Below are 13136 nucleotides of genomic sequence, written 5' to 3'. Positions count from 1 at the left end.
CAGGCAAACCGGACACACCACACACGGGCATCTGTGCGCAGACATGAGGACCCGGGAAGGTGTGGGGTGGACACACAGGCCCGCCTGGGGCTGCGGCCTGCAGGAGGCAGTGCTGTCCATGGAAGAACAGGCGAACACAGGCCCGAGGACGCTTGGGCACCCAAGTCCTCACAGGGGCCATCGGGATGCAGGCCTGGCGCCACCCCACCGTGAACACACGTCCGATCTCCAAAGCCTGGTGAGCCCGTCCCCGGGGCAGCGGCTGGAGCTGTTCCCTGTGCAGACCCTGCCCTCGCTGCCCAGCTAGAGCCTAGGCTCTGCCCTCAGCATGGAAGCCTGGGGCCCTTCATCCTTCACGTTTCTGCATCCTCGCTTCCAAAACAGGACGGCATCGGGTCCCTTGGGGCGACCACAACACATACCACAGACGAGGACGCAAACAATGGGTTCTTTTTGCCACCCAGTTCCTGGAGGCCAGAGGTCTGAGATCCGGGAGTAGATGGAGCTGGTTCTCCTGAGGCCCGTTTGCCGTGTAGACACCGTCCCTCCCCGTGTCTGTCCATGTGCATGTCTGTGTCCTGGCCTCCTCTTCTTACAAGGACAAGGACCATATGCATTAGGGGCCACCCCCCAGGGCCTCCTTCTACCCCAATCACCTCTTTAAAAACCCTGTCTCCAAATTCAGTCATGTTCTGAGGTCCTGGGAGTCAGGGCTTCAACACGAGGATTTGGGGGGACGCAGTTCAGCCTTAGGAAGGAGGAGCGGGGTCAGGGCCTGCCTCAGAGGGTGCGTGAGAGCATCGAATGGTGGAATATCTACAATCTCTGCAGAATGCCGAGGAAGACCCTGCGCCTGACCTGGATCAAGGACTCCAAGGCTCCCGACACCCTGAGTCCAGCACGGGCAGCAGTCACGCCTTGGCTTGCCATCCTGAAGACCCCAAATCCTGATGGGACCGTGTTATAGTCATTGCGGGAAGTTCGATAATAACAAAAATTGTAGGGGCACCTGGGTGGCTCAGTGATTGACTATCCACCTTGGGCTCAGGGTGTGACCCCGGGGTCCCAGGATCTAGTCTGGCATCGGGCTCCCCACAGGGAGCCTGCTTCTCCCCCTGCCTGTGTCTCTGCCTTTCTCTGTGTTTCTCATGAATAAATAAATAAAATCCTTTTTAAAAAGAAAAGAAACCATAGTAGCAGAGAGCTCCGAGCGCCAGAGCCAGCATTTGAACACAGACCTCTGGCGTCCCAGCGCCCTCTCTGGACCACGTTCCTAACTAAAATGGCACAAAACTGATAAGAAACATCTAAATCTTCAACAGGAAAAGATGCTGGTGCCCATCGTCAGGAGGCTGGGGGGTTACGAGGTTTCCAAGTCGTCCACATCCTCAGGGATCCCCCAAGATGGCTCATGGTGTCAAGTGTGAGAGACGCTGCGGGTCTGAGTGCCCGCTGACCCCGGGTCCCTCTCCAGTGCCCAGTGTCTCTGGCTTCTCACAGCTGCCATTTCCTTCTAACAGAAACCTGCAGGTCCCCCTACCTGAGGCCCGCGTAGTTTCGCTGTCCTGTGTCGAGAAATCAAGCTGACAGCAGTGCTAACAGCGCTTCGGAGGGACGTGCCCTCCCCCCCCAACTTTTGGTTTCGGTAATTGCTGCCTGAGCCTCGAAGACTAGAAATCGTTCTTCATCTCACGCATGAGGAGTCTGCATCTGATTGATGACAGGCACGGAACCCCCCGTGCCGCGGAGCCGCTCTAATTTGCAAGCTAAAACAATATTAGCAAATTGTTAATGGTCCGGAAAAGTGCAGTTGAGGCCTTAACGGTGGTGCACAGAGCTTGCCGCCGGCCGCCGCTGCTCACCTGCCTTCCCGCGATGGCAGCAGGAGCAGAGGACCTTAAACCGCGTCACCGATGCAGGACGTGGCTGCCGGGCAGCAGAGGCGGGTCCTCACCAGAGTGGACGCTAGTGCTGGGCCACCCTCGGGGAGAGCCCGCCTGCCCTTCCGCCGCTGCCGGACAGCCTCTGCGAGCTCTTCTTGCAAGGAGGAGGTCTCTTTGCTGGGGACACAGCCCCCACGTGGCCCCGGGGCAGCCGGACGTGGAGCTAGGGGCTCTGCGGTGTCCCAGGTGTGGACGGAGCTCGGGGCACTCGCGGGCTGCCCAGGTTTGGAGGGGAACGTTCGTCCCTGCACCCACGGATGGCAACAGGGATGTCAGGCGGGCATGGTCCGTGGTGGGGGGGGGGGGGACCTTGCAGCTCTGAACAAGCAGCGTTGAGGGCAAGCGGGTGCAGCGTCAGGCTAAGGGCAAGCTGGTTACTGTGGGACCTGAGGTCGGGAAACCCCAGGGCTGAGGCTCCAGCGCCCAGACGCCCAGTGCTCGGAGAGCCGAGCACAGCCTCCCGGGCCTCTGGGAACCCGCAGGTTTTCTATCAGCACAGCTTCGCCCTGACTATACCGTGGGCGCCGTGAGGGGCCCACGCAGCCTGTCCCACAGCGACATTCCCCGCGGGTTCTGCAAACACACATCACAGGGCGTGGAAGGCATGTGCGGGGCTGCGTGTGCACTGCGCCCAGCCCCCAGGCGCACTCGGGTCCACCGCTGTGTCATCACGGTTCTTGCTCGGAGTGCGTGCGTGGAGGCGGCGAGGGGACCGAGGAGCGGGGAAGGACGGCCCGCTCCCCCCAACGGTGCGCACTTAATCCTGCTCCCCTCTCAGCTGCTGCTGGGGAAGCTGGGGAAGCTGGAGTCACGTCCCTCTGCACACGGATATGGGCACCTCTCGGAAGTTCCTGGAATCACAGCCCGCTGCCCCAAGAGGCCACCGGCCCCTGTTGGGACTCCCGGAGTGTCCGCACGTCCCTCCTCCAGTCCACCCGCCTGACCTCTGACACACCTGGCCCTGGAGCCACTTCTAGGATGTTTACCAGGGCAGCTGGGCGCCAGTGGGGACCCAAGCCAAGTCTGCACTCGGAGCCCCGTCCCCCTGAGGAGCCCCACCCCCGGCTCTCCCAGGACAGAGTTGCCCAAAGACCCTGCCACCCGCCCCACCCCCACTTCCCTCATGGCCCTGGGCTCCCGCACCGGGACCATCCCTGCAGCCCTGCAGCGCCCCCTGGGGCGGGCATCTGAGGGCACCGAGTCCACAAATCTGCAGCTGCCCATCCCAGTTCAGGCAAGTTCTCTCTCCAATCCTACACTCGTATCAGTGCCCCCAAAGGAAGGGGCTCTTTCTGTTGTCATTGCCATGATTTCGGTGCCAGTACTGAGTTTGTGACGTTAAGAACACACCCAAACGCGTTCGCAAGGGATCATACACTTCAATAAGAAATTGCCGTTTGTGGATGGCTTCACATTGTGGATGTCACTTTACTTAATGCTTCACAAACAAGCCGGAGACTTAACAAGATTGTCTCCATCTTGCACCAAAGAAGTGGAGAGGTGGGCGCGGGGAGTCGCGAGCCACGGCCACACGGGTCCCATGCTGCGCGTCTGTCGGTTTCTCCACATTGTTCAGGCCAAAGACACAGACATCTCCGCTTGTGACCACAGGGGGAGGAAAGTCGGGCGTGGATGTGCCGACCTCGCTGGTGGGGCCTGGAGTCCTGCGCGTGCCACGGGCCTCCAGCGGGAACCACCAGCCACGCCTGGTGCACAGGCTGGCCAAAGACGAATCACAGGAACACATACAAAGGGGGGCGTTGTGGGGGGAACCCCAACTCCACCGAAGCGCTTGGCAGGCTGCACCGTGATGATCACAAGACAGGTGCACAGAGGCACAACCGGGTCAAGGCTGCGATCGTACTTGGCCCATCCACCTTCCAGGGCCGGGCCGGGCCATGAGCCTCCTGCCGCCAGAGGAGGAGGGCAGTACGGGGCACACCCAGACGGGTTCCCCAGGGCACACACGAGGTGGCGTACACAACTCCCGGGGGCCAGGTGTCCGAAATCCGGGTGTGGGCAGCACCGTGGTGTCCCTTGGAAGGCCCAGCAGGAGCACCCATCACTGGGTCTCAGCTCGTGGTGGTGCCCACCTTCCCAGGGGCCCCGTGGCCTCCAGACACAGCACCCGACCTCTGCCCCCGTGCATCCCTCTGCCTGCCCCATGCCCACTCATCCTAGGGGGACACCAGTCACTACACTGCGGTCCCTCCGACACCAGGGACTCACCCCAACTGGGTCACTTTTGCAAAGACCTCATTTCCGACTAAGGTCACACTCAGAGTTTCTGGGGCCTGGACGCCAACGTATCTTTTGGAAAACACAGTTCGGCCCGTACATCACTGAACACACGCTGAGGATGGGACAGGCCACCGGGAGTAATATCGATGCGTGTTATTAAATTATGAGATGGGATAAGCCCATTAACATGTTACATACCCTATTTTCACGATAAAGCCTAATCGCTGCATTATAATAACTTTGCCAAAAGAATGGTCAGCAAGAATTAATCTCAAGATCAATAACCTCAGAAGTACTTGTAATTCAAATGAACTCTTAATTCTACTGACGCAGGACTCAGCTAACCTGACACGTGGCGGATCCAGTTCAGCAAAAACACACTTGTGATGTGGAGTCAGAACGCGGGTCACAATGACTCACTGTCCCCCGCGGTCACCTTGAAGATCCTGCCACAAGGCCCCGCAGGGCACTGGGTGCATTCACCCGCCTACCCACCCACTGAGCGGGTCTCTGACATACCATCCACGAGGGTGTGCAGGCTTTGCGGGGGGGCACTGTTGACAAGGTTGCAGACTGGCCACAGGAGTGGTCTCAGGTCTGCCGACAACCGCCGGGCGGACGTGAGGTGTCAGCGGGACTGGACCAACCAGCATCTTTGGTTGCAAGAAAATCGACACAACTAAGACCCTTTCATCACAGGAGAGTCAGAGGAAGATCCCACATGTTTCCTTCTAAGGACCCAGGGAGTAATGGAGGGATCGGAAAGCGGGCCTCGAAGGGAGGTGGCAGCAACAGCGGGTGGCAGGTGGCCACAGGAGGGACACCAGGGATGTGACTCAGGCCCGGACACAGAGGGGAGGCAGACACGGAGGCCTCCAGACACAGCCGTGTCTACACGGGGGGACAGAAGTGACCCCGGGGTCACACCGGTGTTTACCAAAACCAGCACAGTCATCTTCGGAGGGTCATTCTCAATATGACCTTCGTGGCTTCCAGAGGAAACGAGCTCCCATCCGAAACTCCCCATCACACAAGGAAACACCTCCATAAACGAGAGTCGGCACCATCATACCACGCGCCCAAGGGTGAGGAGTCTGCAGGAGCACGCGTGGGCGTCACCGACGGCTACGTGAGAAGTCAGTAATCAGCAGGCACGATTTTTTTTTTAAGGTTTTATTTATTTATTTGAGACAGAGAAAGAGAGAGCACGAGCAGGAGGAGGAGCAGAGAGAGAAGCTCGGAGCCCGATGCGGAAGTCGTTCCCGGGACCCTGAGATCATGACCTGAGCTGAAGGCAGATGCATCACCAACTGAGCCCCCCAGGCACCCACAACAGGTATGATTTTTAAAACCACAGGTTTCAAAAAAATAATAATAAAGAAATAAATAATAAAATAAAATAAAAATAAATAAATAAATAAATACCACAGGTTTGAGATGATAAACACAGTCCTAACCAACAAAAGGCTCAAAAAGCACATTGCGGAGGGAAGAAAACAATACTGAGCAGCGAGCGACAGTGCATGAAGCAGGAATCAGCTCGCGTGAGATTGGGCGACACTGCTGTGAGGAAAGGTACAGAATGTAACCCTGGGACACAGAAACCAAGGTGCAGACCATGAGAGAAACGGGACGTAAGTGAGCCTAACGGGGCTTTAGGGGAAGAACACCCAGGAGGACAGACGACCTGGTGTGTCCTATGAAGAGACCCAGCAAATACACAGTCTCCCGCTAGGTCGGAGACTAGGAGAGGCGACCAGAGGCGATCAGACATTGTTCATCAGGAGGTGGGGAGACCGGCTCGCTGCAGCGAACACGGGAAGGTGGAGAGAGCAACAGCTTTGTGCATTTGAAAACTGGAATAAAATACACGATTCTCAAAAGCATCAAAATTTACTTAAGAAAAAATAGAAATTCTCATAGTCCTACAAACAGTGAATAAACGTAGCACGTACGTCACCTTCCAGGGACAGGCCATCCTGTGCTAATAAAAACTTGCAAAGAAATAAATATCCTCTAAATCCTTCAGTGGGCTCCCAGAAGTCTGGTAACAGAACAAAGTATAGATGTTAAAAGTCCAAGCAAAACAGGGGTAGAATTATCTCATAATCAATAAAAATATGTGTTTGATTCATCTAAGACATACAAGAGTGGCTTTATATGCAAAAAATATATAATTATCACTCAGCAAATTTACTTATTAAGAAGGAATGAGGATGTTACGATTACCCTGGTGTATGCAAAAGATTATCTTATAAAACCGAGTATTTATTTATGATTTCAAAAATCACGATTTTAAAAAAGCTCTTAGAAAAACAGTGATAGAATAAATCGTCCTGGGATGTCTGGGTGGCTCAGCAGTTGAGTGTCTGCCTTTGGCTCAGGGCCTGATCCCAGGGTTCCGGGATCGAGTCCCACGTCAGGCTCTCTGCATGGAGCCTGCGTCTCCCTTTGCCTGTGTCTCTGCCTCTCTCTCTCTCTCTCTCTCTCTCTGTCTCTCATGAATAAATAAATAAAATCATTTAAAAAAAAAAAAGAATAAATCTTCCTTAACCCAACAAATGCGGCCGACCAGAAACATGCAGCACACAGAATTCGCACGGGAGACCTGACTCCGTGCAGACGGGCAGCCACAAAAGGCGGTTCTTGAGATGATAACAGAAGGTCTCCTCATGCCTGGGAACGATTGCTTAAAGCAAATAAACAAATATAAAACACTAACCATAAAATTAGACATTTATTAATATAATTACATTAAAATATGAACATCTGTTCAGCACAAGACACCATAGAAACTGAAAAAAGCGGCAAATTGAGGGTTGTTAGTGACACGGAGCCAAACCATCAGCGGGAAAGACACATAACTGAACAGAAACACAAACACAGACGATACCCACGATCTCAGGCTGGACGCTAGTTTTTTTAACACAATGTTTTGTGACTTATGTCACATATATTATCTTACATGTATCAAACGTAGAGGAAGTTTATTAATTCACAAGAATTAAAATCCCAGAGTTCACAAGAGCCTGGTGTCTGAGGTCATCAGAGGATCAGTGATGTCACCAAATATCCGTTTCTTCTGGATTTCTCTACGGAGCCTCCCGCGGGCCTTTGTTCCAGGCGTGGCTTCCTTGCTGGTCACGGGTGGTGTCCCCACGCACTCAGCTTCTTGCTCCTGCCCTCACCGCGAGCAAGAGGAATGAATCCACCTCCTGCTTCCCTGGAGAAGCAGCGGGAATCTCCCCTGCGCCACCGCGGGGCAGCCATGCTTGCCTCCAACACACCCCTGGCCGAGAGCGGAAGGAGGTCACCGCTCAGCGGGGACTCGGGGGTGGGCGCCTGAAGGGAGGAGGGGGACCTGACTGACTGGGAGCAGCCAGAGGTCAGGGTCAGGTCAACAGGGAACCAGGAGGAGTGGAAGGTCAAGATTAGGTCAGCAGAGAATCAGGTGCAGTGAGAGGTCAAGGTCAGGTCAGCAGAGAACAGGGATTAATGGGAGGTCAAGGTCAGCGGAGAACTGGGAGCAGCAGGAGGTCAGGGTCAGGTCAGCAGCGAACGGGATTAACGGGAGGTCAAGGTCAGGTCAGAGGAGAACCAGGTGCAGCGAGAGGTCTAGGTCAGGTCAGCAGAGAACTGGGATTGGTGGAAGGTCAAGGTTAGGTCAGCAGTGAACAGGGAGTGGCGGGGGTCAAGGTCAGGTCAGTGGAGAACTGGGAGCAGCAAGAGGTCAGGGTCAGGTCAGCAGAGAAGCTGAGTGAGAAGCCGAGCAGGTGTCGGGCCGTAAAGGTGTGTCTGTAAGTCCTTCTGCGCTCGACTGTCTCCGGCACGGGTGTCTGATCCGTGTGCAGTGTCCTCTGTGCCTCAAGGAGCAACGCGCCCACCACGGGTCCGTAGGGAGCACAGCCAAGCTCGAGACACAATCTGCCACCAGAGTGAGGACTTTGAAACCATGGGTGGTGGGCTCTGAGGACGTGGGCCCCGTGAGCAAGGCAGCCCCCACCTGTGTGCTCACCTCCAGAGCCGCCTCTGCCCATGTGGCGGGACCAGAGCGCCACTCAGAGGCCGGGGTGACAGCCCGCCCCCGGAGACACGAGGGGCGCTGACCTGCCCGCCCGCCCCCCGCCGCCTCTCACATGGAGACGTACACGTCCCGCTCACAGGGACCCCTGCACGGCCGTCGCCGTCACTGGCTGGGGCTCACGCCAGTGTAGACCCAGTGTAGACCCTCCCCCGGAGCTGCAGCAGGGACAGGGAGGGGGGCAAGCTGGCCATGGAGCCCTGAGGCCACGACCCGTCTTCACAGCCATCGGTCCCCAGCGCCGGCTGCTGGTTGGCAGCGGGCAAGACCCATCTGCGCTCAGAGAGGCCTGCGATGTAGACCACCCGGAGTTCTGCTCTGTTAAGTTCTGAGTGTTTTAAAACCTCTCACCTCGCGGAGTCTACGGGCTGTGCAACAAGGAGGAGCCCGGAGCACAGGAAGCCCGGCACTTGGGGCGAATCGTGTGTGGACGGCGAAGGCACCGAGGAGCACCGTCCGTGCCCCACGCACCCACACCCCTGCGCGCCCTCCCTGACCCTGCTGACCACGTCCTGGAAACAGCGGGGGCAGCGAGCTGGGTTGACAGCACAGGGACCACACGTCATCAGAATATTTCTTTTTTTTTAATATTTATTTATTCATGAGAGACAGAGAGAGAGAGAGAGAGAGGTAGAGACACAGGCAGAGGGAGAAGCAGACCCCATGCAGGGAGCCCCACATGGGACTCGATCCAGGGTCTCCAGGGTCAGGCCCTGGGCTGAAGGCGGCGCTAAACCACTGAGCCACCCGGGCTGTCCTCAGAATATTTCTAAAAAGAGAAAATGCAAACAGTATCAGGAAAAGCCAGATCAATGTTGTTTTTAAAGTAAACACAGATTTTCGGCAAGACCCCCTGAATCGGATTCTTTCCTCCCAGGTTCAGCATCCGCCAGGCAACTCTCCCGTGGGCTCCAGGCTCCGGGCCGACGCAGCCAAGGTATCGGGCAGGGCAGGGATGAGGTGGAGGATGGGAAGGTGGAAACGCGTGTCTACAGGGAGCGGGGAGGGGCTCCAAATCCGCCTGCGGGAGGACAGGCCAGACCCTCGCTCCTCTCCTGGCCCGACCCCGCACGGTCATCGCGGGTGCACCCGTGATGTCCGACAAGGGCCCACCCACCACCCCAGGTTCTAGAAGGAAACTCTGAAAACGCTCCTCCTGCTGGAGCCTCTGGGGCCTCCCTCCCGTAGATGGTTCCGAGGAGAGTGGAAACCCGGAGCGGAGATGATAAAGCCTTTACAGGCTCCTCTCACCACGCCTTTTCTCAAACCTTCCAGAAGCATCCAGCCCGCACCCCCTCCTGGGTCCCTCCACCCCCATGCGATGCTGCGTCACAGGAAACGCACCTGCAACTTCGCTCGGTAAGTTGAGTCTCCGCATTTCGGGGTCGTCCTGCGTGTCTACACGTGGAAATATTCAAGTGCGACCGAGCGCGGGGCCCAGGGCAGCCAGGCTTCGGATCCAGGGGCAGAGCCTCCAACCTGATGGGCGGTCTCCCTGTCCCCTCTACGCCCGTCACCTCCCCTGGTCACCACGGGGCAGGTCACCCACGCGCACCTGGCCTCTGCGATATTAAAGACCCGAGTCCTTGCGGATAAGGGTCCAGACCCACTGCAATGAAAGAACCACAGTCCACAGGCACATTATTGAAGACTATTATTTTTAGATTTTGATTCATTTTGTTAAATGAGTCTTTAAAATGATGTTCCAGTTGACATTCCTTCCATTGTTATAAAAATATCTTCTCCCTGCAGACTTGCTGACTCTAGCAGACTATTTTTTTTAATCTTTGTTTAAATATATAAGCAAAAAGAATGTAGAATTTGGCTTTTTAATAAGGAATACCTTGATTATATAAAACATACATCAGAAATGTTTATTTCCCGTTTCGTGTTCGCTGCTTTGCAGTTTGACCGTTTTCCTGGTGGTTGCAAGAAGACGACGGCGCGGCTGTAACGCTGGAAGAGTCCATGGGGGCCCCGCAGGTGAGACTCCCCAGCCTCCCAGCTCATGAAAAACCCCAAGATGCCCCATGTCGCTCTGTCCTGAGGACAAATTTCCCCACAGAGACGGGATGGGTCCCTGCTCTCTGCTCTTCCTGGAAAAAAATAAAATCAGCCTAAGCTTTTACACTAATTTCTTCTGTGAAAAGAGAGTGAAAAAGATAGTTTCGGGGATTCTCACATCCTGTCCCGATGCCCTGACCCGGACTCAGGAAGCCCAGTTGCCGCAGTTTCCCCGAGGCCCCACGTGGGACTGCGGGTGTCCATCCCATCAGCCTTAAGGAGTTCGGCTCGGCCAATCCACAGCTGGATCCTTGGCCCAAAATCGTCACCGCCCCAGGACCCAGCACGGCCACCTCTGTGACGCTCGCTCCCCACGACCGCACTGGCACCCAAGGGTCTGAGCTCCGGGGCCGCGTCCCCGACTGCAAGGCCTGCCCTTGTGATGAGTCAACCGACCCAGCGCGTGAGGCGAGTCCCCTCTGTCCCCCCACAGCCGGCCCCGCTTAGGCCTCCGGGCCCCCCACAGCTTCAGAGATGCCTCGTCCCACCACCCCTCCTGCCCACCTGCACCCCTCCTGGCCCTGGGTGTGGGGGACCCACTGCTTCTGCGCTGACCTCAGGGGCAGGCAGGAGGGAGAGGAGGGGCCTCAGTTCCAGCCTCCAGCCAGGCCTAGCAGCGCCTCCAGGTCCCTCCTGTAGCTCCCTCCTCGAGGACCCTCCTCCAGCTCCTTCCTCCAGCTCCCTCCTCCAGGACCCTCCTCCAGGACCCTCCTGCAGCTCCCTCCTCCAGCTCCCTCCTCCAGGACCCTCCTCCAGGATCCCATGAGGGGAGGGGCACCCTAGGGGCAGCCTGCAAGCCTTGGCCACTGACTGTGAGCCCAACTCTCAACAGCCCACATACAACCCAGGGTTAAATGCTTAGAGATGCCAGTGAGGAAGAATCTGAGCCTTTTCCTGAAAACCAGGGAACGTCCCTACAGCGTTCAGAATCATCCCTGGTCAAAATTCTTAACACCCGTGGGTAGCAGGACAGCATACCACGTAGGCATCAAGGCATCGTGATGGGATGTTGGCGACAAAGGGATCGAGCAGGAAGCTCGGAAACAGAGCCGCGTACTAGCAGCAGCAGCCCGTGCCCCCTCGGGCCAGACAAGTGACCCTCTGAAACACCAGCAGACCCAGGAGCACCACCTGGAGCCTGAGGAGGGGAGGGCCCTGTCTCCACCTACTGGGACGCGTGGGCCACGTGTGTTGCTCCCCACAGCCCTTAGGTAGGGCCGGGCCGCCGAGCTCTGGCGGCTGGAGCACATGAGTGCATGAGGCCACATGCCACCCACTCCGAGCCCGACAACACTCAGGATACCCCGGGCCTCACGTCTCCTTCTGCGGCGACTTCCGGAGCCACTCACCTCAGCAGCGGATTGGCAGGAGGGGTCATCCCGAATCCCGGCCGGAGCCACCAGCCCCGGAGCGCAGTGCAGGGCGGGCAGGTGGCCCCGTGGCTTGTCCCGGCCTCACACAGGCATGTCGCAACCTGGGATGAAGTAGACGAAACTTTAGAATTTCCAGCACAAAACATGGTTAGACATCCACATGAACCGGATGTGAGAAAGTTTTTCTTTTTGAAAAGTGTTTGGTTGTATTCCAGGTCCTTGGCAGGACAATATGTTTTTTAGAACCAGCTTGCCAATTTCCATGTTTTATACGCGGGCTGTTGGGATAAATTAATCTGGAGAGAACAGTCAGCTCACGAACACTGTGTCTCCAGCCCACAGAGGCGGCTCCCGAGCTTTCTGGCCACGGAGCTGACTGCGCTCAGCAGAGCTCTGCAGCTCCCGCGCTGACCCCACGCAGCCTGCGGGGACGCGCTCCTGACACGCCGCACTGCGGCCCGAAATGGGGTTCCTTAACTCACTTTCCACCCATTTATTGCTGGTTCCACTAACACAACGGTTTTACTGTTGACCCGGTTACCATGCTAATAGTTCTCCCATAGACACCTCAGGATTTTCCACATAGACAATCCTGCGATCTAAAAACAAAGGAAAAATAAATAAATAAATAAATAAATAAATAAATAAATAAATAAATAAAAATAAAAATAAAAACGAAGAAAATTGTGTCCTTTCTGTGTGAATATAGTGCACTCGTGGCCCTTGTCTCAGGGCCTTGCTGTCCCGCAGTCAGTGCGCTGCTCCATGCAGGGGGGGCAGGTTCTGACCGCGTTCCTGATCTTCAGAGGAAACAGTCAAGTCACGGTAGTATGCATGGTGTTACCTGGAAGGTGCCACCTGGAAGGTGCCACCTGGATGATGCCACCTGGATGATGCCACCTGGAAGGTGCTACCTGGAAGTTGCCACCTGAAAAGTGCCACCTGGATGATGCCACCTGGAAGGTGCTACCTGGAAGGTGCCACCTGGATGATGCCACCTGAAAAGTGCCACCTGGATGATGCCACCTGGAAGGTGCTACCTGGAAGGTGCCGCCTGGATGATGTCATCTGGAAGGTGCCACCTGGATGATGCCACCTGGATGATGCCACCTGGAAGGTGCCACCTGGATGATGCCACCTGAAAAGTGCCACCTGGATGATGCCACCTGGAAGGTGCTACCTGGAAGGTGCCACCTGGATGATGCCACCTGGAAGGTGCTACCTGAAAGGTGCCACCTGGGTGATGCCACCTGGAAGGTGCTACCTCCTGGAAAGTGCAGCTGATTTTTATCAAGCTGAAGTTTCACTACATCCTGTATTTCTGAGTTTTATCATGAATACATGTTAAGTGTTGCCAAATTGTTTTTCTACATCAATAAATAAGATTTTATGTTTTTTCCCGTTTTCTAGTGATGAGGGAAATCCCACTGACAC

The 13136-nt window shown here is 56.0% G+C and overlaps 2 long non-coding RNA genes across 2 annotated transcripts; one reads left to right on the top strand and one right to left on the bottom strand.

Moving 5' to 3' along the window:
* The first annotated feature begins 4536 nt into the window (after positions 1–4536).
* LOC140642175 (uncharacterized) lies at positions 4537–6440 on the top strand. The gene is made up of 3 exons (XR_012038705.1): positions 4537–5269; positions 5379–5520; positions 5615–6440. It is a non-coding gene; the product is annotated as an uncharacterized lncRNA (long non-coding RNA).
* A 2396-nt stretch (positions 6441–8836) lies between these two features.
* On the bottom strand, positions 8837–12043 carry LOC140642633 (uncharacterized). The gene is made up of 3 exons (XR_012039052.1): positions 11679–12043; positions 9610–9874; positions 8837–9034 (listed from the first exon to the last, which is right to left on the bottom strand). It is a non-coding gene; the product is annotated as an uncharacterized lncRNA (long non-coding RNA).
* Positions 12044–13136: the final 1093 nt, after the last annotated feature.

Source organism: Canis lupus, chromosome 11 (assembly GCF_048164855.1).
Source record: "Canis lupus baileyi chromosome 11, mCanLup2.hap1, whole genome shotgun sequence".
Classification (NCBI taxonomy): Eukaryota; Metazoa; Chordata; class Mammalia; order Carnivora; family Canidae; genus Canis; species Canis lupus.
Note: the sequence above shows the minus strand (reverse complement) of the source record. Positions and strands in the feature narration are given on the sequence as shown.